General features: G+C 37.6%; 1 protein-coding gene and 1 long non-coding RNA gene across 7 annotated transcripts in view; one reads left to right on the forward strand and one right to left on the reverse strand.

Annotated features, from left to right (window-relative positions):
- Positions 1–27,788, reverse strand: part of ccser2b (coiled-coil serine-rich protein 2b) — a 158,837-nt gene that overhangs the window by 74,295 nt on the left and 56,754 nt on the right. The gene's annotated exons all lie outside the window — the stretch shown is intronic.
- Positions 19,678–24,707, forward strand: LOC135720506 (uncharacterized). 2 transcript variants are annotated; one of them, XR_010521300.2, is made up of 5 exons: positions 19,678–21,670; positions 22,189–22,283; positions 23,104–23,235; positions 23,318–23,377; positions 23,807–24,707. It is a non-coding gene; the product is annotated as an uncharacterized lncRNA (long non-coding RNA). The 2 variants fall into 2 exon arrangements; XR_010521301.2 differs by having other exon boundaries at positions 23,355–23,377.

Genomic DNA, 27,788 nt, shown 5'->3' on the forward strand with positions numbered 1-27,788 from the left:
AAACACCTTAGATGACTTAGATGGGGCTAAGTAAAAAAATCTATCATTTTTATTTCTGAAGGTGGAGTACATCTTCAATAAAGTCAGTTTTACTTTCAAACTAGGAGTGTAACGGTTCTCGGTAAAGAATCGAATCGTCCTGTTTTCCGCCCACAGTTTGGGACGCACGTGCACCGTGTTTAATTCGACCACACATTTCTATTATAGTTTGGTGAAAAAACGATGCATAAAAAAGCTAATGTATGGTTCTGAATAATCTCTGCATGTGTTAAGGTGAGAGTACCTGTCCAATCAACTCGAAGTATGCAAATTTGTTGCCAACCTCACAGTTCATCCTCGCGTGTTTGTGTGTTTCACAGACCGTTTAGCACGGCAAACGAAGGAGAAAAGACGCTAACAGAGTCATCCCCAGCTGCATTTAAGTCTACTGCAGCAGCGATGCTCAAGAAAATGTGGACAAAACTGTAAAATTCGCAAGTGCTGTATGCCTAAGGCAATACATCTAATATGACGAGTCGCTTTACACGTCATCACCAGGGTTTTGTTGATAGCACACGATCGCATGTGAGACAGAAACAGCACAAATTGCCTTCTGTGTTTGAATTTTAACAAACCTATCTTCTTGCAAAAAAAACTTGAAGATAGCGGCATAGAATATAAAAAGTAACCCAGTGTTCTAAGCTATTTTATGTTCATATTGAATTGCACAGTAAAGCTGGTATATAGTATAATAATACAAGTGCTCTTAAGTGAAAATGTTGATTTTGGCAGAGGTTAAAAACGGCTTAGGTTTTTATTTTTGTAAAGCAGCCTGTTGTGACCAATGTGTACTGAAACTGTGACCCTAAGCCGTGATACGCACCGAAACGTGAGTAATTTGAACCGTTACACCCCTATTTCAAACATGCTGAAATGGCCAAAACTGACAAACAACAATAAACATTGGTAAACAATATCTGTTACATTAACAGAAAAACAATGTTATAATGTCATTAGGCAATTACTGATTCAAAAGTAATTGAAAATGACTTACCAGTGACGCAATGTGGATGGCTCTGAAAAGAGCCTTTGGGTTCGCTATAACAAAATTGTATGAAATAGGTGCTGTTGCCCAGCAAAACCAGGAATTTGGCTGAGGTCTAAAGAAAATCAAACAGAAGAAAAAGAAATGGTCACTAAATATCTAAATAAAATATGTCATAACTTGTACATTTAGTAAAAATTTGACATTCAAAATTAATACTTACTTAGCTAAAGCAGTTAAATGTTTTCAAAAGAGCAAAAGAAAGAAAAATTAAACATTACTATTTAAATATCATGTGCAAGGTTAACTGTTCAGAAAAAAAGTATTATGTTGCAACAGAGATTGTTATATTACGGAGCCCTTCTGGTCACCCCCTGGAAAAAAGAAAACAATCCGTGATCACGGTTTTGTAATTCGTCCCCTCAGTTTATAAACCGTACTCACGGATTATTAAACTGTTCCCTCAGTTTTACAAACCGTGCGCTCGGATTAATAAACCGTACGCACGAGTTAACAATCCGTGCTCTTAGATTTGTAAACCGTACCATCAGTTTTTGCAATCTGTACCCACGAATTTATAAACCGTGCGCACGCTTTTGCAATCTGTTCTCACAGTTTTGCTAACTGGATTTGTAGCCCCTCCCTCATTTTAGAAATCGCTATTCATTCTTAATCATTCTTTCCAAGTTTCCTATTAATGTTTGATATTTTCGGAAATTAATAAAGTTTAAACCGTGTTAAGCTGTTTTATACGTTCCTAACTGGAAACGTGCTTTAATATTTACGAAATATTTTAATCGGATGCTACAGTAAACAGATATCTTTGTGTAAAATTAACATGTTATTTAGATTTATTCATCAAATAAAATAAGTATTTAACTAACAAATGATTTCTACATATCCTATATATTTTAATCAATATACTTAGGCTTGCTATATATTTTCGTTTTTAATTGCTCATTTCAAATTCATATTTTATGTATTTAACATCAACTTATTAGGTAAGATTAAAAGATTACTAAGAGCTGCACAATTATAAACATATAAGTTTTATATACCTATAATTCTTAATTATTGTAAATCAATATTATTTGCATTTAACATCAACTTCATGCCAAACTTTTATTATGATTTACTTAATTTTTTGGTGAAACATTTTTACATTATGTTTATTATCTGAGCTAATGTAAGCAAAAAAGTAGTTAGAAATTAAGTAGATCACATGTTAATTTAAGGATCAATGAGAAAATATTAATCAAAGGAAACTTCTGGGATGACAAACATCTGAGAAACTCTTTAAAAAATCCAGATAAGTTTGGAGTTTATTAATATTTAAACTTAAAATTTGTACTTTGTTAATTAAATATTGTCTTTGTCCTTGCGTAAAGTTTTTTTATCTGAATACTTGAAGTTATACTGTTATATTAACTGGGTAACAGCTTTCTGTGCAAATACTGCTAGAATAATCGTGACTATTTGTATTGTACGTATTTATTTAGGTCACCAAAGTGTTAAAATAGCTGTGCTCTTTGAAATGTGTGTAAAAGAATCAATTTCTGGTCATATTTTTAATGCACAATGAGCGGGTATATGAGCCACACTCTGTAAAACATTTACTATGATTTATTCAATTTTTGGTAAAACATTTTATACTTACAAATACTGAGTAAATTTGAAAGCTTTAAATCTGGTATTAACAATAATTAAATTGATTTCCTATTAAAAATAAAATTGAGTAAAAATAAGTAATTGCAAATGTTAAGTAGATGTAGCTGTTTTTTATGAATTTTATTTAAATAAAAAATGAGTTGAATTTACTTAATGTAAAGTGAATTTATTTCATACCATCCTTTATGAACGATGAACAAAGCAATTGTACACAATTATTTTATTGAACATTTATTTACACATGACATAACTCTACAGTCATCATGAAACTCCAAAAATGCCAAACAGTACATGTTACAAATACAATGAGCTGAATAAACTCTGAGAGGTTGCAGAATCACTTCTTCATTCCAGACAGGTGGATCAGCAGAATCCTGCACCTATATTGTAAATGTAATTACTCATACTCCACACTTACCAGGATTTTTGAGGAGATTCGGAGATGTTTATTTTCTGCAAAAGACGCAATTTCATCTGCTGCTGAATAAAACCCGTTTGCTTTGTTGATTTTTAAATTAACACGTGATCTACTTTGTTTGCCTATATTTACTCAAATAATAGGCTACAATGTAAAAATGTTTGATTGTCGATGTTATGTTGATGTTAAATACATAAAATATTAATTTTAAATGAGCAATTATTATTATAAGTTTTAAAACGTGTAAATATTTAAGTGTGAAATTCTCAAATATATTGATAATCAGATATAATAATATTGATTTACAATAATTAAGAATTATATGTATATAAAACTTATATGTATATTATTGTGCAGCTCTTAATAATCTTTTAATCTTACCTAATAAGCTGATGTTAAATACATAAAATATGAATTTGAAATGAGCAATTAAAAACGAAAATATATAGCAAGCCTAAGTGTGGCATTCTCAAATATATTGATTAAAATATTAAGGATATGTAGAAATCATTTGTTAGTTAAATATTTATTTTATTTGATGAATAAATCTAAATAACATATGTTAATTTTACACAAAGATATCTGTTTACTGTAGCATCCGATTAAAATATTTCGTAAATATTAAAGCACGTTTCCAGTTAGGAACGTATAAAACAGCTTAACACGGTTTTAACTTTATTAATTTCCGAAAATATCAAACATTAATAGGAAACTTGGAAAGAATGAATAAGAATGAATAGCGATTTCTAAAATGAGGGAGGGGCTACAAATCCAGTTAGCAAAACTGTGAGAACAGATTGCAAAAGCGTGCGCACGGTTTATAAATTCGTGGGTACGGATTGCAAAAACTGATGGTACGGTTTACAAATCTAAGAGCACGGATTGTTAACTCGTGTGTACGGTTTATTTATCCGAGCGCACGGTTTGTAAAACTGAGGGAACAGTTTAATAATCCGTGAGTACGGTTTATAAACTGAGGGGACGAATTACAAAACCGTGATCACGGATTGTTTTCTTTTTTCCAGGGGGTGACCAGAAGGGCCCCGTATTATATAAATGACTTACCACAAAAATGTCTAGACAGCAAAAAATGATGTAACAAAAGTACAGGGTGAAGAGAAAAAAAACATACATTATTATCAAATCATAAGGGTTGATATACCAACCATATTCTGTTTACAATAGTATATTTTATAAAGTATATTTTGAGGAATTGCCTCCAACATATTAATAAACGTTACACTAGAAAAAACCCATGTATTTTGCGTACTTCCCCCTACCTAGGCTCTTTATTCAAACATTTTTCGTCTATCGCAAATAACAGTGAAGCTAACAGTGTTAATAATGCGGAAGCTCAAGCTGGGCGCGACCTCCCGGGTTCGCGCCTACCAAACGTATCTTAAACAAATAAGTTAAGTTACCATAACTTCAAAATGAACGTAAAAAACTATGATAAAATATGAAACACGTCAAAAACTCATGAACAAACAAGGCATTTAAGTAAAGCCTCGCCTGCAGATGTCACTGTAGCTTCGAGTAACGTAACGTTATGTTATTCTTCTATAGACGACACCATGCATTTATTATATATAATTGCATATGTTAGTCCACAACTTAAGTGGTTGTTCCTACCATCCATATAACCTCGGTTAAGCTGATTTTTGTTACCAAAAACAGGCAGACGCCTGAGTGTCTGACAACCACTTAAGTTAACGGTTACCTTTTCCCTCACTGAAATTGTTCGGTCGGTCCGTCCGTTAAACGGTTCACATTAACAATATATCAAACTAAAATCATATAAACAATAAAAATGGGCTTTAGCCACAATTTCTTAGGCTACAATTATTTGAACTATCCGTTTGTTTTTTTTCCAACGCATAATTTACCTCAGAAAACAATGATAGCAGAAGATAATCCGTTATATTTTTTTATTGTTTAAACGTAAGTAATATTACACTCATCTAAATTAACAATCGACATATTTAAAATCATCAAATTGATTAATCCACCGTCTGTCTGTGAAATTTTAAATTTGACCTACCTCAAGAGATAGCTGAGAAAGTGGCGCTCGCTCAGTGAAGGTAAAACCAGAACCGGAAGCAAGCTCATTAGCTATACAGACTCTCGTCCAAAGCTGTCGTCTCATTGGTTTGAATTAATCACGTGATGTTACCTAATACCAGAATACTAGTCGTGTAACAAAAGTATTTCAAAAATATATATAAAATATTATCACATTTGAGCTTTGGATACGGGCCAGACAATATTAAACCATAATATTAAAAATAATAAAACAAGAAAACCTTCCTTAAACAGTAATATAAATGAAAATAAAATAAATATAATGCTATCAATGGCCATATGAACTCATTTGCTCTTATATATATATAAAATGCTTATCATTTTGTTCGTTATTTTATTTAATTGATTAACTTTGAGAAATGCCCAAAATGGACAATTCTACAATAAATTGATAAATTCTTTGCCTTAAACAGTGCTTCCCAAACTGTGGGCCGCTGCCCCCCAGTGGGCCGTCGCAGTACTGCGGGGGACCTTGACTAGGCTAAATAAAAAAATCATGTGATTTTAAAGCGTATTTATGTATATATTTATATTTATTTATATTTATTTCATTTTTTTATTATACTGAGGTGAGATACATTGCTTAAACGTTTTTATATTTTTTTTAAATATTTTTTAACATAGTTATGTAATTAATTGCAATAGATTTATTAACTATTTGTGAGCTATGTAGCTTCTGTTACACACTTTTGGGTGGTTTCCCAGACTGGGATTAGCTTAAGACAGGACAAGGCCTTAGTTTAATTATGAAATATAACTAGTTTGAATAAACACGCCTTACTAAAAACATACTGGCGTGCATTTTAAGGAAAAACAAAGGGCACTGATGTATTTTAAGATATGTCAGTGCATGTTGTTTTCAGTTTGGACAGCTCTTATATTTATTTTAGTCTAGGACTAGTCTAATCCTTGTCCGGGAAACCACCCCTTTGTGTTATAATGGTAAATACTATGCAGAAAGTATGTAGGGTTATGGTTTTATATATGAAGAGTTTCGTTGCAAAACGAGATAACCACCATTTTTTTAAATGTTCAGAAATCTTGTTTTTTGGTTGTGCATTCCAATTAATTTCAATTCAACTGCAGTTGATTTGTTTTGATTTAAACCTTCATAACTTAAAACATACAGCTAAGTAGCACCATAAAACAAAATAATAACATGATAACATAATAATAAACATATTTTCACAAAAATGTTAAAAAATGGATTTATCTCGTTTAACTCTTCATTTATTTGTAAAGAATTTTTACGTCATCTTTCAACAGAATATAAAATACTTTCCATAGTTCTCATGATTCACGTGAGATTCTTAAAAACTGGTTATTAAATGTTGGTAATGTGCAAAGAGACAATCGGCTTTATTAAAAAGATATGTTATACTACAAATGGGGTGGGGGGGGGTCGTGGAGCTTTTGCTATGTTTTTGGGGGGGCTTACCAGTGTTAAGTTTGGGAAGCTCTGGCCTAAAATATTACACAGTGATAAGATGGCACTGATAGGTACAGACACACTATCATCAGTGTCATTATCCTAGTGACTATTTGTGAACCTCTTAAATGGCAAACAATTCACATAGATGTTGCAGTAAAGCACCAGCTGGGAAAAATCAAAGGTCAACATCCTATTTATCTTGTCTAAAACATAGATAAAGGAAAAGATGCATCAATATTCACATACAAACAACAGCAGTGTGCATTAAAGTATACTGTGTATCAGTTCCCAGACGTAAAAAAACATGAATATCATTATGCATTACATTATTGTCCGAAAAATGCTGCATAAATGTTTTCCCAACTAATAATGAATTTAAATATATTGAAGTTTCAAGCATCAAGACCTTCATGTTTACTGCATACTCAGATCTTGTAGCTTACAATTACATAGCAACTGCATAGCAGCATCCTAGCTAATCATCCTAGCTAGCCTCATATTAAATCAAGCTAGCCCTGCTGAACAAAGCAGCATAGCCTAGCAGCAAGACCAGCATATGTTGTGTTTTGGTGCTGGTTAGCTACTGAACACAAGCTAAACCAGCATCAGCACCAGCATTAGCACAAGCTAAACCAGCACCAAACAAGCAGTAGCACCAGCATCCCATGCTGGTCATACCAGCAAGACCAGCATATGTTGTGTTTTGGTGCTTGTAACCACCAGCTAAACCAGCATCAAACCAGCATAATTTCCACGCTGATCCATGCTGGTGTGATGCAGTTTTTGTCAGCAGGGAGCTTCATGCTAAACTATAGGCTATAGCTTTGTATTAAATCATGCTAACTTTATGCTAAATCATGCTAACTTCATTCTAAATTATGCTAACATACTGTTAACTTTGTTAAATGATGTTAAATGGTGTTAGCTTCATGTTAAGTCATTGTAACTTTGTTTAATCATGCTAGCATCATACTAAAACATGCAAACAGCTAGACTAAACTAAACTTCTCAAGTAAACGTTTATCCTGTGAAATTGTTAAAAATGTTCAGACTCGCTTTTTCAAGCCAACATAAAGTTTGTCTTCAAACTTTAATATCTAGTTATGTTGGCTTTGAAAAAGCCAATATATTGTTATTGCTATTAAACTTATTATTATTATTATTATTATGTTGGCTTGAAAAAGCCAACATATTGTTATTGCTTTTAAACTTATATCTTATTATTATTATTCTTCTTAGCACCCCAAAATTTCTGACACTAACTCGTCCTAGGGCTTTCAAGCTACATGCACCAAATTTTCCACGGACCTTCAGACTGGTCTGACTTAGTGTGCTATATCTTTTCTAACTGATGGGACCTTCCGAATTCCTAAACGGGGCGCTCAAACACCCCAAATTTCCCATTTACTTAACATGGAGACAAACTTTGACGGGCCATAGCTGCGAGTGAGAAACTTGTAGAAACTTGTGGCTTACCACATTTAAGGAGGCTGACAGGCTCTGTAAGAACATACATCACATTAAGGTGTAAGCTGTACCCCTGGGGTGTAAGAGGCCCCCAAAATTTCCCATTGACTTATAATGGGGCAGGAAACATGCCCATATAAGGGAGTAAAAGCGTCCCAGATGGAATATCTTCACTTTAGAGTGTCGTAGAGACATGGGGGTGGGCTCATTTTACTCAGTCATCCAATAGGTCTCTTAGGATCGCCCCAGAGCTATTAAGCCACGCCCCTAGCAACAATTTTGGGTACCCTAGCAACATCTCCCATAGACTACCATTATAAAAAGCCCAGATGGATATCTTTACACCAGAGTGTCATAGAGACATAGGGGTGGGCTCATTTTACTCAGGCATCCAATCAGTCTCTTAGGATTCCTACTGAGGTATTAAACCACGCCCCTAGCAACCAATTTGAGCACCCTAGCAACATAATAAACAAAGCCTTATATCTCTGGATCTGAACATCTTAGAGACATGGGGGTTAGGTCTTTGGGTCATGTTAGCTTCATGCTAGCTCCATGCTAAGTCATACTAGCTTCATGCTAGTTTCATGCTAGCTTTATGCTAATTTCATAATAAATCTTGCTAACTTCATGCTAAATCATGCTAACTTCATGTTAAATCTTGTTAGCTGCACGCTAAATAGTGCTAGCTTAATGCTAATCATGCTAGCATCATGCTAATCATGCTAGCTTCACGTTAAATCATGCTAGCTTCATGCTAATCATGCTATTCTCATGCTAACTTCATGTTAATCATGCAAGCCTCGTGCTAGCTTCATGCTAGCTTCATGCTAATCTTGCTAGTTTCATGCTAGCTTCATGCTAATCATGCTAGCATCATGCTAGCTTCATGCTAATCATGCTAGCATGATGCTAGCTTCATGCTAATCATGCTAGAATCATGCTAGTTTCATGCTAATCATGCTAGCTTTATGCTAGCTTCATGCTAATCATGCTAGCTTCATGCTAGCTACATGCTAATCATGCTAACATCATGCTAGCTTCATGCTAATCATGCTAGCTTCATGCTAATCATGCTAGCATCATGCTAGCATCATGCTAGCTTCATGCTAATCATGCTAGCATCATGCTAGTTTCATGCTAATAATGCTAGCAACATGCTAGCTTCATGCTAGCTACATGCTAATCATGCTAGCATCATGCTAGCTTCATGCTAATCATGCTAGCTTCATGCTAATCATGCTAGCATCATGCTAGCTTCATGCTAATCATGCTAGCATCATGCTAGCATCATGCTAGCTTCATGCTAATCATGCTAGCTTCATGCTAGCTTCATGCTAGCTACATGCTAATAATGCTAGCATCATGCTAGCTACATGCTAATCATGCTAGCTTCATGCTAATCATGCTAGCATCATGCTAGCTTCATGCTAATCATGCTAACATCATGCTAGCTTCATGCTAGCTACATACTAATCATGCTAACATCATGCTAGCTACATGCTAATCATGCTAACATCATGCTAGCTTCATGCTAATCATGCTAGCATCATGCTAACTTCATGCTAATCATGCTAGCATCATGCTAGCTACATGCTAGCATCATGCTAGCTACATGCTAATCATGCTAGCTTCATGCTAATCATGCTAGCATCATGCTAGCTTCATGCTAATCATGCTAACATCATGCTAGCTTCATGCTAGCTACATACTAATCATGCTAACATCATGCTAGCTACATGCTAATCATGCTAGCTTCATGCTAGCTTCATGCTAATCATGATAGCTTCATGCTAGCATCATGGTAGCTTCATGCTTATCATGCTAGCATCATGCTAGCTTCATGCTAATCATGCTAGCATCATGCTAACTTCATGCTAATCATGCTAGCATCATGCTAGCTTCATGCTAATCATGCTAGCATCATGCTAGCTTCAGGCTAATCATGTTAGCTTCATGCTAGCTTCATGCTAATCATGCTAGCTTCATGCTAGCTACATGCTAACATCATGCTAGCTTCATGCTAATCATGCTAGCTTCATGCTAATCATGCTAGCATCATGCTAGCATCATGCTAGCTTCATGCTAATCATGCTAGCATCATGCTAGTTTCATGCTAATCATGCTAGCATCATGCTAGCTTCATGCTAGCTTCATGCTAGCTACATGCTAATCATGCTAGCATCATGTTAGCTTCATGCTAATCATGCTAGCTTCATGCTAATCATGCTAGCATCATGCTAGCTTCATGCTAGCTTCATGCTAGCTACATGCTAATCATGCTAGCATCATGCTAGCTACATGCTAATCATGCTAGCTTCATGCTAATCATGCTAGCATCATGCTAGCTTCATGCTAATCATGCTAACATCATGCTAGCTTCATGCTAGCTACATACTAATCATGCTAACATCATGCTAGCTACATGCTAATCATGCTAACATCATGCTAGCTTCATGCTAATCATGCTAGCATCATGCTAACTTCATGCTAATCATGCTAGCATCATGCTAGCTACATGCTAATCATGCTAGCTTCATGCTAATCATGCTAGCATCATGCTAGCTTCATGCTAATCATGCTAACATCATGCTAGCTTCACGCTAGCTACATACTAATCATGCTAACATCATGCTAGCTACATGCTAATCATGCTAGCTTCATGCTAGCTTCATGCTAATCATGATAGCTTCATGCTAGCATCATGGTAGCTTCATGCTTATCATGCTAGCATCATGCTAGCTTCATGCTAATCATGCTAGCATCATGCTAACTTCATGCTAATCATGCTAGCATCATGCTAGCTTCATGCTAATCATGCTAGCATCATGCTAGCTTCAGGCTAATCATGTTAGCTTCATGCTAGCTTCATGCTAATCATGTTAGCTTCATACTTAAACATACTAACTGCCAGATAGCCTACTAAACTAAACTTCTGTCAATCCGTTTTAAACGTTCAGGCTACGCTTTTTCAAGCCAACATAAAGTTTGTCCTCAAACTTTAATATCTAGTTATTATTCTTTCTTCTCCTCCCAAAATTTCTGACACTAACTCGTCCTAGAGCTTTCAAGCTACATGCACCAAATTTTCCACAGACCTTCAGACTGGTCTGACTTAGTGTGCTATATCTTTTCTAACTGATGGGACCTTCCGAATTCCTAAACGGGGGGCTCGAACACCCCAAAATTTCCATTGACTTAACATTGAGACAAACTTTGACGGGTCATAGCTGTGAGTGAGAAACTTGTAGAAACTTGTGGCTTACCACATTTAAGGTGGCTGACAGGCTCTGTAAGAACATACATCACAATGGGGTGTAAGCTATACCCCTGGGGTGTAAGAGGCCCCCAAAATTTCCCATTGACTTATAATGGGGCAGGAAACATGCCCATATAAGGGAATAAAAGCGTCCCAGATGGAATATCTTTACTTTAGAGTGTCGTAGAGACATGGGGGTGGGCTCATTTTACTCAGTCATCCAATCAGTCTCTTAGGATCGCCCCAAAGCTATTTAGCCACGCCCCTAGCAACAATTTTGGGTACCCTAGCAACATCTCCCATAGACTACCATTATAAAAAGCCCAGATGGATATCTTTGCACCAGAGTGTCATAGAGACATAGGGGTGGGCTCATTTTACTCAGGCATCCAATCAGTCTTAATAGGATTCTTATTGAGGTGTTAAGCCACGCCCCTAGCAACCAAATATGAGCACCCTAGCAACATAATAAACAAAGCCTTATATCTTTGGATCTGAACATCATAGAGACATGGGGGTTGGGTCTTCGGGTCATGTTAGCTTCATGCTAGCTCCATGCTAAGTCATACTAGCTTCATGCTAGTTTCATGCTAGCTTTATGCTAATTTCATAATATAGCTTGCTAACTTCATGCTAAATCATGCTAGCTTCATGTTAAATCTTGTTAGCTTCACGCTAAATAGTGCTAGCTTCATGCTAATCATGCTAGCATCATGCTAATCATGCTAGCTTCACGTTAAATCATGCTAGCTTTATGCTAATCATGCTAACCTCATGTTTTCTTCATGCTAATCATGCTAGCCTCATGCTAGTTTCATGCTAATCATACTAGCATCATGCTAGCTTCATGCTAATCATGCTAACATCATGGTAGCTTCATGCTAATCATGCAAGAATCATGCTAGCTTCATGCTAATCATGCTAGCATCATGCTAGCTTCATGCTAATCATGCTAGCATCATGCTAACTTCATGCTAATCATGCTAGCATCATGCTAGCTTAATGCTAATCATGCTAGCATCATGCTAGCTTCATGCTAATCATGCTAGCATCATGCTAACTTCATGCTAATCATGCTAGCATTATGCTAGCTTCATGCTAATCATGCTAGCTTCATGCTAATCATGCTAGCTTCATGCTAGCTTCATGCTAATCATGCTAGCTTCATGCTAGCTTCATGCTAATCATGGTAGCTTCATGCTAGCTTCATGCTAATCAATGCTAGCATCATGCTAGCTTCATGCTAATTTCATGCTAATCAATGCTAACATCATGCTAGCTTCATGCTAATCATGCTAACATCATGCTAGCTTTATGCTAATCATGCTAGCATCATGCTAGCTTCATGCTAATCATGCTAACATCATGGTAGCTTCATGCTAATCATGCTAACTTCATGCTAGCTTCATGTTAATCATGCTAGCATCATGCTAGCTTCATGCTAATCATGCTAACATCATGCTAGCTTCATGCTAATCATGCTAGCTTCATGCTAGCTTCATGCTAATCATGCTAGCTTCATGCTAATCAATGCTAGCATCATGCTAGCTTCATGCTAATCAATGCTAGCATCATGCTAGCTTCATGCTAATCAATGCTAACATCATGCTAGCTTCATGCTAATCATGCTAGGATCATGCTAGCTTCATGCTAATCATGCTAGCATCATGCTAGCTTCATGCTACGCTTTTTCAAGCCAACATAAAGTTTGTCTTCAAACTTTAATATCTAGTTATTATTATTCTTTTTCTCCCCCCAAAATTATAAACACTAACTCGTCCTAGGGCTTTCAAGCTACATGCACCAAATTTTCCACAGACCTTCAGACTGGTCTGACTTAGTGTGCTATATCTTTTCTAACTGATGGGACCTTCCGAATTCCTAAACGGGGGTCTCGAACACCCCAAAATTTCCATTGACTTAACATTGAGACAAACTTTGACGGGTCAAAGCTGTGAGTGAGAAACTTGTAGAAACTTGTGGCTTACCACATTTAAGGTGGCTGACAGGCTCTGTAAGAACATACATCACAATGGGGTGTAAGCTATACCCCTGGGGTGTAAGAGGCCCCCAAAATTTCCCATTGACTTATAATGGGGCAGGAAACATGCCCATATAAGGGAATAAAAGCATCCCAGATGGAATATCTTTACTTTAGAGTGTCGTAGAGACATGGGGGTTGGACCGTTTTACTTGTGGCTTGAAGGTTGATCATTATGGGATGCCATTTTTCTCCCTAGCAACCAAACTTAGTACCCTAGCAACGGAATAAACAAAGCCTTATATCTCCGCTTCAGAACATCATAGAGACACGGGGGTTGGACCGTTTTACTTGTGGCTTGAAGTGTGATCATTATGGGATGCCATTTTTCTCCCTAGCAACCAAACTTAGTACCCTAGCAACGGAATAAACAAAGCCTTATATCTCCGCTTCAGAACATCATAGAGACACGGGGGTTGGACCGTTTTACTTGTGGCTTGAAGGTTGATCATTATGGGATGCCAATTTTCTCCCTAGCAACCAAACTTAGTACCCTAGCAACGGAATAAACAAAGCCTTATATCTCCGCTTCAGAACATCATAGAGACACAGGGGTTGGACCGTTTTACTTGTGGCTTGAAGGTTGATCATTATGGGATGCCAATTTTCTCCCTAGCAACCAAACTTAGTACCCTAGCAACGGAATAAACAAAGCCTTATATCTCCGCTTCAGAACATCATAGAGACACGGGGGTTGGACCGTTTTACTTGTGGCTTGAAGGTTGATCATTATGGGATGCCAATTTTCTCCCTAGCAACCAAACTTAGTACCCTAGCAACGGAATAAACAAAGCCTTATATCTCCGCTTCAGAACATCATAGAGACACGGGGGTTGGACCGTTTTACTTGTGGCTTGAAGGTTGATCATTATGGGATGCCAATTTTCTCCCTAGCAACCAAACTTAGTACCCTAGCAACGGAATAAATGTTAGCTTCATTCTAGCTTTATGCTAATCATGTTAGCTTCATGCTAGCTTCATGCGAATCATGCTAGCATCATGCTAGCTTCATGCTAATCATGTTAGCTTCATGTTAGCTTCATGCTAATCATGTTAGCTTCATGCTAGCTTCATACTGATCATGCTAACATCATGCTAGCTTCATGCTAATCATGCTAGCTTCATGCTAATCATGCTAACTTCATGCTAATCATGCTAACAGCCAGATAGCCTACTAAAATAAACTTCTGTCAAACCATTTTAAATGTTCAGGCTACGCTTTTTCAAGCCAACATAAAGTTTGTCCTCAAACTTTAATATCTAGTTATTATTCTTCTTAGCACCCCAAAATTTCTGACACTAACTCGTCCTAGAGCTTTCAAGCTACATGCACCAAATTTTCCACAGACCTTCAGACTGGTCTGACTTAGTGTGCTATATCTTTTCTAACTGATGGGACCTTCCGAATTCCTAAACGGGGCGCTCAAACACCCCAAATTTCCCATTTACTTAACATGGAGACAAACTTTGACGGGCCATAGCTGCGAGTGAGAAACTTGTAGAAACTTGTGGCTTACCACATTTAAGGAGGCTGACAGGCTCTGTAAGAACATACATCACATTAAGGTGTAAGCTGTACCCCTGGGGTGTAAGAGGCCCCCAAAATTTCCCATTGACTTATAATGGGGCAGGAAACATGCCCATATAAGGGAGTAAAAGCGTCCCAGATGGAATATCTTTACTTTAGAGTGTCGTATAGACATGGGGGTGGGCTCATTTTACTCAGTCATCCAATCAGTCTCTTAGGATCGCCCCAGAGCTATTAAGCCACGCCCCTAGCAACAATTTTGGGTACCCTAGCAACATCTCCCATAGACTACCATTATAAAAAGCCCAGATGGATATCTTTACACCAGAGTGTCATAGAGACATAGGGGTGGGCTCATTTTACTCAGGCATCCAATCAGTCTCTTAGGATTCCTACTGAGGTATTAAACCACGCCCCTAGCAACCAATTTGAGCACCCTAGCAACATAATAAACAAAGCCTTATATCTCTGGATCTGAACATCATAGAGACATGGGGGTTGGGTCTTTGGGTCATGTTAGCTTCATGCTAGCTCCATGCTAAGTCATACTAGCTTCATGCTAGTTTCATGCTAGCTTTATGCTAATTTCATAATAAATCTTGCTAACTTCATGCTAAATCATGCTAACTTCATGTTAAATCTTGTTAGCTGCACGCTAAATAGTACTAGCTTAATGCTAATCATGCTAGCATCATGCTAATCATGCTAGCTTCACGTTAAATCATGCTAGCTTCATGCTAATCATGCTATTCTCATGCTAACTTCATGTTAATCATGCAAGCCTCGTGCTAGCTTCATGCTAGCTTCATGCTAATCTTGCTAGTTTCATGCTAGCTTCATGCTAATCATGCTAGCATCATGCTAGCTTCATGCTAATCATGCTAGCATCATGCTAGCTTCATGCTAATCATGCTAGAATCATGCTAGTTTCATGCTAATCATGCTAGCTTTATGCTAGCTTCATGCTAATCGTGCTAGCATCATGCTAGCTTCATGCTAATCGTGCTAGCTTCATGCTAGCTACATGCTAATCATGCTAGCATCATGCTAATTAGCTACATGCTAATCATGCTAGCATCATGCTAGCTTCATGCTAATCATGCTAGCTTCATGCTAATCATGCTAGCATCATACTAGCTTCATGCTAATCATGCTAGCATCATGCTAGCTTCATGCTAGCTTCATGCTAATCATGCTAACATCATGCTAGCTACATGCTAATCATGCTAGCATCATGCTAGCTTCATGCTAATCATGCTAGCTTCATGCTAATCATGCTAGCATCATGCTAGCTTCATGCTAATCATGCTAGCATCATGTTAGCATCATGCTAGCTTCATGCTAATCATGCTAGCATCATGCTAGCTTCATGCTAATCATGCTAGCATCATGCTAGCTTCATGCTAATCATGCTAGCATCATGCTAGCTTCATGCTAGCTTCATGCTAATCATGCTAGCATCATGCTAGCTTCATGCTAATCATGCTAGCATCATGCTAGCTACATGCTAATCATGCTAGCATCATGCTAGCTTCATGCTAATCATGCTAGCTTCATGCTAATCATGCTAGCATCATGCTAATCATGCTAGCATCATGCTAGCTTCATGCTAGCTACATGCTAATCATGCTAACATCATGCTAGCTTCATGCTAATCATGCTAGCTTCATGCTAATCATGCTAGCATCATGCTAGCTTCATGCTAATCATGCTAGCATCATGTTAGCTTCATGCTAATCATGCTAGCATCATGCTAGCTTCATGCTAGCTTCATGCTAATCATGCTAGCATCATGCTAGCTTCATGCTAATCATGCTAGCATCATGCTAGCTTCATGCTAATCATGCTAGCATCATGCTAGCTTCATGCTAGCTACATGCTAATCATGCTAACATCATGCTAGCTACATGCTAATCATGCTAGCTTCATGTTCGCTTCATGCTAATCATGCTAACATCATGCTAGCTTCATGCTAATCATGCTAGCATCATGCTAGCTTCATGCTAATCATGGTAACATCATGCTACCTTCATGCTAATCATGCTAGCTTCATGCTAGCATCATGGTAGCTTCATGCTAATCATGCTAGCATCATGCTAGCTTCATGCTAATCATGCTAGCATCATGCTAGCTTCATGCTAATCATGGTAGCTTCATGCTAGCTTCATGCTAATCATGTTAGCTTTATACTTAAACATACTAACTGCCAGATAGCCTACTAAACTAAACTTCTGTCAATCCGTTTTAAACGTTCAGGCTACGCTTTTTCAAGCCAACATAAAGTTTGTCTTCAAACTTTAATATCTAGTTATTATTATTATTATTCTTCTTCTGATCCCTACTTTTTCTGACTGTAACTCCTCCTAGAGCTTTCAAGCTACACCCACAAAACTTTACAAAACTTTTAAGACTGGTCCGTAGATTTATGCTATGACTTTTCTAACTGATGGGACCTTCCGAATTCCTAAACGGGGGGCTCAAACACCCCAAAATTTCCATTGACTTAACATTGAGACAAACTTTGACGAGTCATAGCTGCGAGTGAGAAACTTGTAGAAACTTGTGGGTTACCACATTTAAGGAGGCTGACAGGCTCTGTAAGAACATACATCACAATGGGGTGTAAGCTGTACCCCTGGGGTGTAAGAGGCCCCCAAAATTTCCCATTGACTTATAATGGGGCAGGAAACATGCCCATATAAAGGAATAAAAGCGTCCCAGATGAAATATCTTCACTTTAGAGTGTCGTAGAGACATGGGGGTTGGACCGTTTTACTTGTGGCTTGAAGGTTGATCATTATGGGATGCCATTTTTCTCCCTAGCAACCAACCTTAGTACCCTAGCAACGGAATAAACAAAGCCTTATTTCTCCGCTTCAGAACATCATAGAGACACGGGGGTTGGACCGTTTTACTTGTGGCTTGAAGGTTGATTATTATGGGATGCCAATTTCCTCCCTAGCAACCAAACTTAGTACCCTAGCAACGGAATAAACAAAGCCTTATATCTCAGCATCAGAACATCATAGAGACACGGGGGTTGGACCGTTTTACTTGTGGCTTGAAGGTTGATCATTATGGGATGCCATTTTCCTCCCTAGCAACCAAACTTAGTACCCTAGCAACGGAATAAACAAAGCCTTATATCTCCGCTTCAGAACATCATAGAGACACGGGGGTTGGACCGTTTTACTTGTGGCTTGAAGGTTGATCATTATGGGATGCCAATTTTCTCCCTAGCAACCAAACTTTGTACCCTAGCAACGGAATAAACAAAGCCTTATATCTCAGCATCAGAACATTGTAGAGACACGGGGGTTGGACCGTTTTACTTGTGGCTTTAAGTGTGATCATTATGGGATGCCATTTTTCTCCCTAGCAACCAAACTTAGTACCCTAGCAACGGAATAAACAAAGCCTTATATCTCCGCTTCAGAACATCATAGAGACACGGGGGTTGGACCGTTTTACTTGTGGCTTGAAGGTTGATCATTATGGGATGCCAATTTTCTCCCTAGCAACCAAACTTAGTACCCTAGCAACGGAATAAACAAAGCCTTATTTCTCCGCTTCAGAACATCATAGAGACACGGGGGTTGGACCGTTTTACTTGTGGCTTGAAGGTTGATCATTATGGGATGCCAATTTTCTCCCTAGCAACCGAACTAAGTACCCTAGCAACGGAATAAACAAAGCCTTATATCTCCGCTTCAGAACATCATAGAGACACGGGGGGTTGGACCGTTTTACTTGTGGCTTGAAGGTTGATCATTATGGGATGCCAATTTTCTCCCTAGCAACCAAACTTAGTACCCTAGCAACGGAATAAACAAAGCCTTATATCTCCGCTTCAGAACATCATAGAGACACGGGGGTTGGACCGTTTTACTTGTGGCTTGAAGGTTGATCATTATGGGATGCCATTTTTCTCCCTAGCAACCAACCTTAGTACCCTAGCAACGGAATAAACAAAGCCTTATTTCTCCGCTTCAGAACATCATAGAGACACGGGGGTTGGACCGTTTTACTTGTGGCTTGAAGGTTGATTATTATGGGATGCCAATTTCCTCCCTAGCAACCAAACTTAGTACCCTAGCAACGGAATAAACAAAGCCTTATATCTCAGCATCAGAACATCATAGAGACACGGGGGTTGGACCGTTTTACTTGTGGCTTGAAGGTTGATCATTATGGGATGCCATTTTCCTCCCTAGCAACCAAACTTAGTACCCTAGCAACGGAATAAACAAAGCCTTATATCTCCGCTTCAGAACATCATAGAGACACGGGGGTTGGACCGTTTTACTTGTGGCTTGAAGGTTGATCATTATGGGATGCCAATTTTCTCCCTAGCAACCAAACTTTGTACCCTAGCAACGGAATAAACAAAGCCTTATATCTCAGCATCAGAACATTGTAGAGACACGGGGGTTGGACCGTTTTACTTGTGGCTTTAAGTGTGATCATTATGGGATGCCATTTTTCTCCCTAGCAACCAAACTTAGTACCCTAGCAACGGAATAAACAAAGCCTTATATCTCCGCTTCAGAACATCATAGAGACACGGGGGTTGGACCGTTTTACTTGTGGCTTGAAGGTTGATCATTATGGGATGCCAATTTTCTCCCTAGCAACCAAACTTAGTACCCTAGCAACGGAATAAACAAAGCCTTATTTCTCCGCTTCAGAACATCATAGAGACACGGGGGTTGGACCGTTTTACTTGTGGCTTGAAGGTTGATCATTATGGGATGCCAATTTTCTCCCTAGCAACCGAACTAAGTACCCTAGCAACGGAATAAACAAAGCCTTATATCTCCGCTTCAGAACATCATAGAGACACGGGGGGTTGGACCGTTTTACTTGTGGCTTGAAGGTTGATCATTATGGGATGCCAATTTTCTCCCTAGCAACCAAACTTAGTACCCTAGCAACGGAATAAACAAAGCCTTATATCTCCGCTTCAGAACATCATAGAGACACGGGGGTTGGACCGTTTTACTTGTGGCTTGAAGGTTGATCATTATGGGATGCCAATTTTCTCCCTAGCAACCAAACTTAGTACCCTAGCAATGGAATAAATGTTAGCTTCATTCTAGCTTCATGCTAATCATGCTAGCATCATGCTAGCTTCATGCTAATCATGTAAGCTTCATGTTAGCTTCATGCTAATCATGTTAGCTTCATGCTAGCTTCATACTGATCATGCTAACATCATGCTAGCTTCATGCTAATCATGCTAGCTTCATGCTAATCATGCTAACTTCATGCTAATCATGCTAACAGCCAGATAGCCTACTAAAATAAACTTCTGTCAAACCATTTTAAATGTTCAGGCTACGCTTTTTCAAGCCAACATAAAGTTTGTCCTCAAACTTTAAAATCTAGTTTAATGTAAATTTTTATCAAATGTACTAAGTAACTACCTGACCTAGTTTATTTATGAACAGTTTGGAACGTAATGTTTTTGTTGGATCACATAAATAAAGGTGTCTTTTACAAAAACGTTATCGATTAAACAGGTTCTTGCCATCTTGTTTAATTCCTCAAGAACACCTCAGAAAACCAACAAATGCTTACTTAATAACACCATTACCATGTCTCACATCCATCCACAAGTGCTATCAAAAAAGACAATAGTCCTAAAAGGACTTGTGTTTTTCAGTCTCACCGTATACACTTACTGTAATCACTGATATTGATATTTCGACAGCAAAGAAGAATAAATGTGCTGGGTTTCATTTTTTTTTTTTTTTGCCGTTGTTTATTTGTTAGTCTTGCGTGAAAATTGCATCTCTCAATGTGACGCACAAAGCAGCAATCATTCTCCAGAAGCCAGTCGATATTATTTGTGCTATTCAGAAAAGTGATGGAGGAGGACGTGCGAGCAGTGAAGGAAAGACACAACTCGCCCCAGCTTCATAAATCAAAAGGGCCACATTACACTAGAAGAGAGTGATTTTGTAGCAAAATTGAAAACCTGTTGAGGTCTCGAGCAAAGTCAACTGCCGTTGACAGATAAATGTGCAGAAAATGAAAAGTAGACAATCAAATAAATTAGGAAAAAACTGCAACACACCAAGAAAAGTTTTAATAAAAACTAAACTGGTAAAGTTTACTTGCCTCCAAGTTTGTGAGGCAATGTGAGCTTATGGTTAAGATTTTAATCGAAGACATTGATTTTTTCATTTGTGCCACTGATCTCAAGCAGATCTGATCTCATTCCTTTGTACCAAAGGGCAAAAGGTTGCTTAACAAAGCTACACTCTAAAAAACATTGGGTTGTTTTTTCAACCCAACTGCTGGGTTGAGCCAGTTGGGTTATTTTGTTGGGTTGTTTTATCAGTGTTGGGTAGTTTTTGTGTAACCCAACTTGTTGGGTTATATGTTGGGTAATTTTGAAGCAGAGCCAACTTAATGGATATATATAGCTGTTTCTCAATATAACTTTCTCTAGTCCACAAAATGTATTTTAAACATAAGTTCAGGCGAGAATATATATGTGTAATGTTCAAATTTGCAGTCGGTTTGTAAAGTGAATGCCAATTTTAAAGTTTAATTACACAAAGTCGGAATGTTACCGGCGTGACCACCGGGTGTCAGTGTTCTGCTTCCCCAGAAAGAACTTCTCCCTTCCCCCACACAGACGCGTCAGACTCGGACTCCAGCCACAGCAACAACGGAATTTACTCACCTCAGGATTCATGAACGGTTTTTCATCGACTTATCTTTGATTTATTTGAAGGAAAAGGTTTGTATCAGTTTTTAATCATTTAAACTATTTCTGAATGCAAAAGTATGCAAAATGATGGTTCACATGACATAACTGTTATTAAACTAGTTTTATTAGCTTCCGTTGGCTAGTCTGTAATGCCCAGTAAATCTAAACGATGTTTATGCTTGCTTTTAAATGATTTAAATATTTCGTTTGATCAAACGTTTTATGAAATATGTCTAAAACATGGCTTGTTTAATAATTTTAGAAACGTTAGAATGTAACGTATTCTAATGGTTTAGAAATTCAGTTTAAAACAGATAACGTTAATATGAGGAAGAAACGTGTACGTTTTAAATAAATAATCGTTTGTTGTAAATCAAACTGATGCTTTTAATATCATGTTTAGATCATGAAACTTTAGCCTTGAGTTCACAGACAGGGTCACATATTGTGAACTCTCATTTGGTCTGTGTAAGTTACAGACATTTTTATCTTTTTCAAATGTTTTTGATGATGCCCACTTAAATCACAGTTTTGGTTCTTTTCCACAGACCCTGATGGATAAAAGATGAATATTTTTTCCTGGAGAAGCTAAAACAATGTAACTTTGAGGTTCTGATACCAGCTTTTACAAAGTTATTTACAGGTAACATGAAAATGCACTTGTTTTTTATTATTTAAAGCTTATTTTGCTGTGAGTATGTCATTTTCAAAAGTGGTATGTAAGATCACCCAAAATGATATTAAACTCATGATTTATTCACCCCCAAGCCATTCGAGATGCATATGTCCATCATTTTTTAGACGAACACATTTTGAGATATTTTAGAAAATGTCTTAGATCTTTCAGTTAATCAAATGTAATGTTACAGGGTCCACTCCTTCAACGTCCAAAAAATGTGCATCCATTCTTCACAAAAGAAATCCAAACGGCTCCAGGATGTTAAACAAAGGTCTTCTGAGGGTAATCCGCGCCGTTTTGTTGTAGAAATATCTATATTTAAACTTTATAAACAAAAATAACTAGCTTCCGGTAATACCACCATCTTAGATTCCTCTTTATTCAGGACAGCTCTCATCTTAAATGCGGACGCGACCAAGATGGCGCCATTAGCAGAAGCTAGTTATTTTTGTTATATTTCTACAACAACACTGCACGGATTACCCTCAGAAGGCCTTTGTTTATTATCGTGGAGCTGTATGGATTTATTTTGTGAAGGATGGATGCAAATATTTTTGGACTTGAAGGAGTGGACCCCATAACTTTACATTTGATTAACTGAAAGATCTAAAACATTTTCTAAAAAAACTGAAAATGTGTTAGTCTGAAAAATTCATATGCATCTTGGACGGCTTGGAGATGAGTAATTCATGGGTTTAATATCATTTTTGGCCCAACTATCTCTTTAATTGTAAATTTACATTAAAGTTTTATTGAAAATGAATGTATGATTTGTCATTTTCAGAGTTCACAAGACTTCTCTGTGTTATTTCCTGCCCATGCCGAAAAGCTATTTGAAACCTGGGCATTGCATTTTACAGACAGAATCCTGCAACTTCCCAGCCAAGAACCAGGAGCATCAACAAATCACCTCCAGGTACACTTGGGAAAACAATAGTTGTTTGCTGAGTATTATGACAATAAAGTTACTAATTTAACCTAAACATTTATCTCTACAGAACCCCATGATGATATTCCAACTCATTTCTACAAAAGTGGGAAGAAAATCTTAAGTCTATGTAAGTAATGGAAGTATTGCACACTTTGCTTTTGTTTGTAAACTAGCAAGAAGAGATGTTTACGTAGGAATAGTTAAAACTCGGACGAGAAAAATCGTCTTTCACTCGCAACTCTAAAACATTAACTTTAGGGACAAACGTTAATGTCCAGCCCTGTATTCGTTACATAATATATGCTAATAAAGTGTTGGCTATATTAAATAATAAGGGCAAGTATGCAAGTTGTTGCAAATTTAAAAAATTGGGCTTACTGCCAGGTAAAGTGACGTGGCAGAATCTGAAATTACTGTGAATCTGAGTTTATAAATTTCATTACAATTAAACTAGATACTACATTTGTGTGTATGAAATATGAATTGTTTGCATGCTGCATCATGCATTTAGAGTCTTTGCCTGCATTCTAACAAGTGTTATGTCTGTTTTCAACAGGTTGGGACCAACATGGTTGCATTCTTCTGAGAGGCTGAGGTGACAAAACCATTCCCATTTGTCCTTGGATTGGAAGATGACGATCTCTGCCATTAAGCCTTCGTTGTTTTTGACAGACAGTCACTCCAGCAATGCACCCTCCTTGGTGATGTTGACATGTTTTAAACTTTTTTTTATGTTTTGGACATTAATTTTACTAAGCAGTGCACATCAGTGTTGGTGTTTTTGAAGACTGTTGTTTACAAACTCCCAAGAACGGAATCCCTTTCTATAAGAAGTCTGTGTAGTTATTTGTCATGCTAAAATTATAACTCATGTTGATCATATATTGACTGTTTGTGCAACTTAGTGTTGATCTTATGTGTTACATTAACCATTTCTTATTACACGGTTCTCTAAAATGCTAGATTCTGATTGGCCAGTCGTGACATTCTACTACTGCTCAAAACTAAAAACTCCAATGCTGCAAATCATTTTGACAGGTACAGTTTTATATTACACAAAAATTAAATAGCTATGTCTATTAATTACATATCCGACATTAAATTTACAAATGATTAAACCAATGTGTTCATGACATTTGTCCTGTAGAAACTGTCGGGGCTTTTTTCTGTGATGACATGCTGCCAATACATTATCCCTTACTTGTACAACTATTTACTTGATCTAATTGTAATGTTAACTGGGTATCTGTCATATTAGATTGTGAGATATAATACTCATATATTTTTTATCAGAAAGTTGATTGTTTGTGTAGGGCTATGTACTCTTTTATTGTTCATGTGCAATAAATATGCTTTTTCAATTAAATCGATGTTTTTTTATTTATAGACACCACAATGAAAGGTATGAAAGCAATTTAAACCACAAAATTTCAGCTTTAAACACATTAACCAAACATTGGGTTGTTTCAACCCAACAAAAAGTTATTTCTACCCAACAGATGGGTTAAAAAAATCAACCCAACGAGTTGGGTTGATTGTACAACTCAACTTGTTGGGTTAAAATAACCCAGCGTTGGGTTGGTCCATATTTAACCCAGCGTTGGGTTGCAAAACAACCCAAGTTGGGTTAATTTTAACCCAACATTTTTTAGAGTGTACACCATCTTAACTATGAGCAAAATCATATTTACCTAGAAATTAACCCAGTTTCTAGAGTGTTGTGAGTTGGTAGTGTTTTCAGCAGTTGTTGCATTGTGTTGCTATGTTGTTACTAGGGTATTTTGGTGGCTACCAGGGAATGGCTAAGCTCCGGCTGTTAGCATTTTAGATTGTTGGATTTATATGTTACTATGACCCCCAACATTAAGTATGAGCAATAGCAAGGGTTGCATAAACATAGTATACCTTTGCACCTACAAAATACTTAGTAGTACAAGAGGTTTTCACGGGACCATTTAGATCCGAAAACTAGAGGTCCGACCCAAGATTTTTGCCAAACAGAATTGAGACGACCCGAACTATCTTGCATGTAGGCTTCGTGTCCTTTTCCATCCCCTCATCTGTCTGGCGGTAGGTTAATTTTCGTTATGACAGATCTCAGAGGGTCAAATTGGTCTTTCTATTTGACTGGTGCATGCAGGGCTGCAGATTTGTTGCTGACGTTTAAATTCGGGTTCAGTCGGGGGGGGGGGGGGGGGATATTGCCACTGCTTTGCGTCAGGTATAATTTTCTTGGGTTTGCCTCAGGTTAAGATCTTTTTTTAAAGGAGACATATCATGCTAAATCCACTTTCTTAGCTCTTAAATACATTTTGTTGTATATTTGTAGTGTTTAGAAGTACATAAAAGTTGAAATTAGTCTCTTTAGGTGCTTTGTTGATATCTTTATATTCTGTTTTGGTCATATTTTCCAACCTGTTCTGATTTTTCTATTATCTATTACGTTTTTCCCTTACAGAAAAGTCACATGAATTTCACATGTGCAAATTCACATGTGAAATGTGTGTTTTTGGAACATTTTTGTGTGCGTCACATGTGTAACACATGTGAATCCCATGTGAAACACATGTGATCACATGTGAAATCAGTGGATCACATGTGGCACATGTGGTGACATGTTGTCCACATGTCAAAAATTGTCACCACATTATGCACATGTGATCACATGTGTTTCACATGGGATTCACATGTGTTTCACATGTGATTCACACAAAAATGTTCCAAAGACACACATTTCACATGTGTTCACATGTTTTTTTTTCACATGTGAAATTGGTGTGGTTCACATGTGAAAAACATGTGAAATTCATGTTGTTTTTCTGTAAGGGTTTGAACAATTACGTCACAGTATTTGCAGCGGAACTGCCAAATAAGGACATCGACTCCCAGCCCAACACTACGAGCAATCCGCCATTTTCTATTTCTCGCTGCGATATTGTAGTCCAAGCTCAAGGATGCAGAAGTTACGAGAGAGTAAATCAAAATGTTCGGTTGTTGAACCTGTGCCTGGTTGAGTTTTATTTTTCACGGAAATGTCATTTTTTTGTGCGCGAAGCACTTCAAGGATAACTATTTCACCAACCTCCACCAGTATAAAGTAGGATTTGCAGATAGACTTCGTCTGATTGAGGGGTCAATTACTTCTATCTTTGGAGACGACGAGCAGAGCACTTCGGTAAGCTGTAAATAACTTTAAAAACAGTAAAGTACACGGTGGTCATGGTTTAGCAGTGCTGTTCCTCAATCCGAAGGCTGCAGTCTACGGATGTCGCATGTGGTAATCAACCTGGGATTAAGTTACAGCATATTACAACAACTTCCGATTAACTAAGAATAATAGTCAACTTTATAACTGTTAATATTCTGAAATAAGACCGCCTTGATGACGTATGCAGCCTAGAAATGCGACCTCCGGAGGCTGCAGCCTCACACCATTGCGATACCTCCATATGAAAACGTTGTTCTGCAGGTTCGTTGTCTTCATTTTCATCTCGCTCCGTTTCCGACTCTGGCGCGAACATATAAGGCTGGATGGACAAGTCTTCCGTTGTTGACATTTTGTGAATAACGAGTGAATAAAAAGTTTCTGTGCCGCTAGATAATCGTATCTCTGCTATAAAACTACAAAAATGGCCGAACGGGGTGGAGTTTAACCGAGTGTCACCTCTGCAACCTGGAGAGGGGGTAGGGTATGACGTGCATTAAAAAAGACAGTACCAAAATGAGTTGCTCTCAGATGCACATCAGAAAAGGGGTAGAAAGGGGGCCTGTGGGGCTATAATAATGAGGAATTCAGACCCAAGCATTGCAGTTTTGCTTTATATAGACCACAAATAGATGATTTATATGTAAAAAGGACAGATGTAAAAGCATGATATGTCTGCTTTAAAAAAAAATTTTGATTGATGCACGTCAGGTTTGGGTAAAAAGTGATTCGGGTCCTTTGGGTCGGGTACATTTCTTTTAGGGCTGCACAATAAATCACATGCGATACCACACGCATCTCGTAAGTAATGCCGGTTCCTTGATAAGTAGTAGGGCTGTCACTTTTAAGAAAAATCTAATTCGAACGGATTTCGAATATCATGCAATGTATCCGAATATATTCGAATATCTAGGCGTCGCCCCCCACGCGCATTTCACGTCATGTTCGAATGCATATTCGAATATCGAATAAAAAGTGACAGCCCTTATAAGTAGTAAATCGCCATCAGCTGCTTTCAGATGGAGCGGCATTTAATACACATAAACGTAGTTCACTGACAAGCTGGGCCATATCGCAGGCGATACGTCCGCGATAATTAATGCGAAATTGCCCCGATTGTCAGTAAACTACGTCTCTGTGTATTAAATGCAGCTTCATCTCAGACCTCTCATTAGTACTTCAAGAGGTACATACTTTATAAGTATCTCAAAGGTCATCTTGGTACCAAATGTATTCATATATGTACCTAAATGGTACATATTAAGATCTTTTTAAAGGGTACTGTCCCATTTTTCTGACAGTGTATTAATATTAAAGCAACACACACAAAAGT

The sequence above is a fragment of the Paramisgurnus dabryanus genome, chromosome 1 (assembly GCF_030506205.2).
Source record: "Paramisgurnus dabryanus chromosome 1, PD_genome_1.1, whole genome shotgun sequence".
NCBI lineage: Eukaryota > Metazoa > Chordata > Actinopteri > Cypriniformes > Cobitidae > Paramisgurnus > Paramisgurnus dabryanus.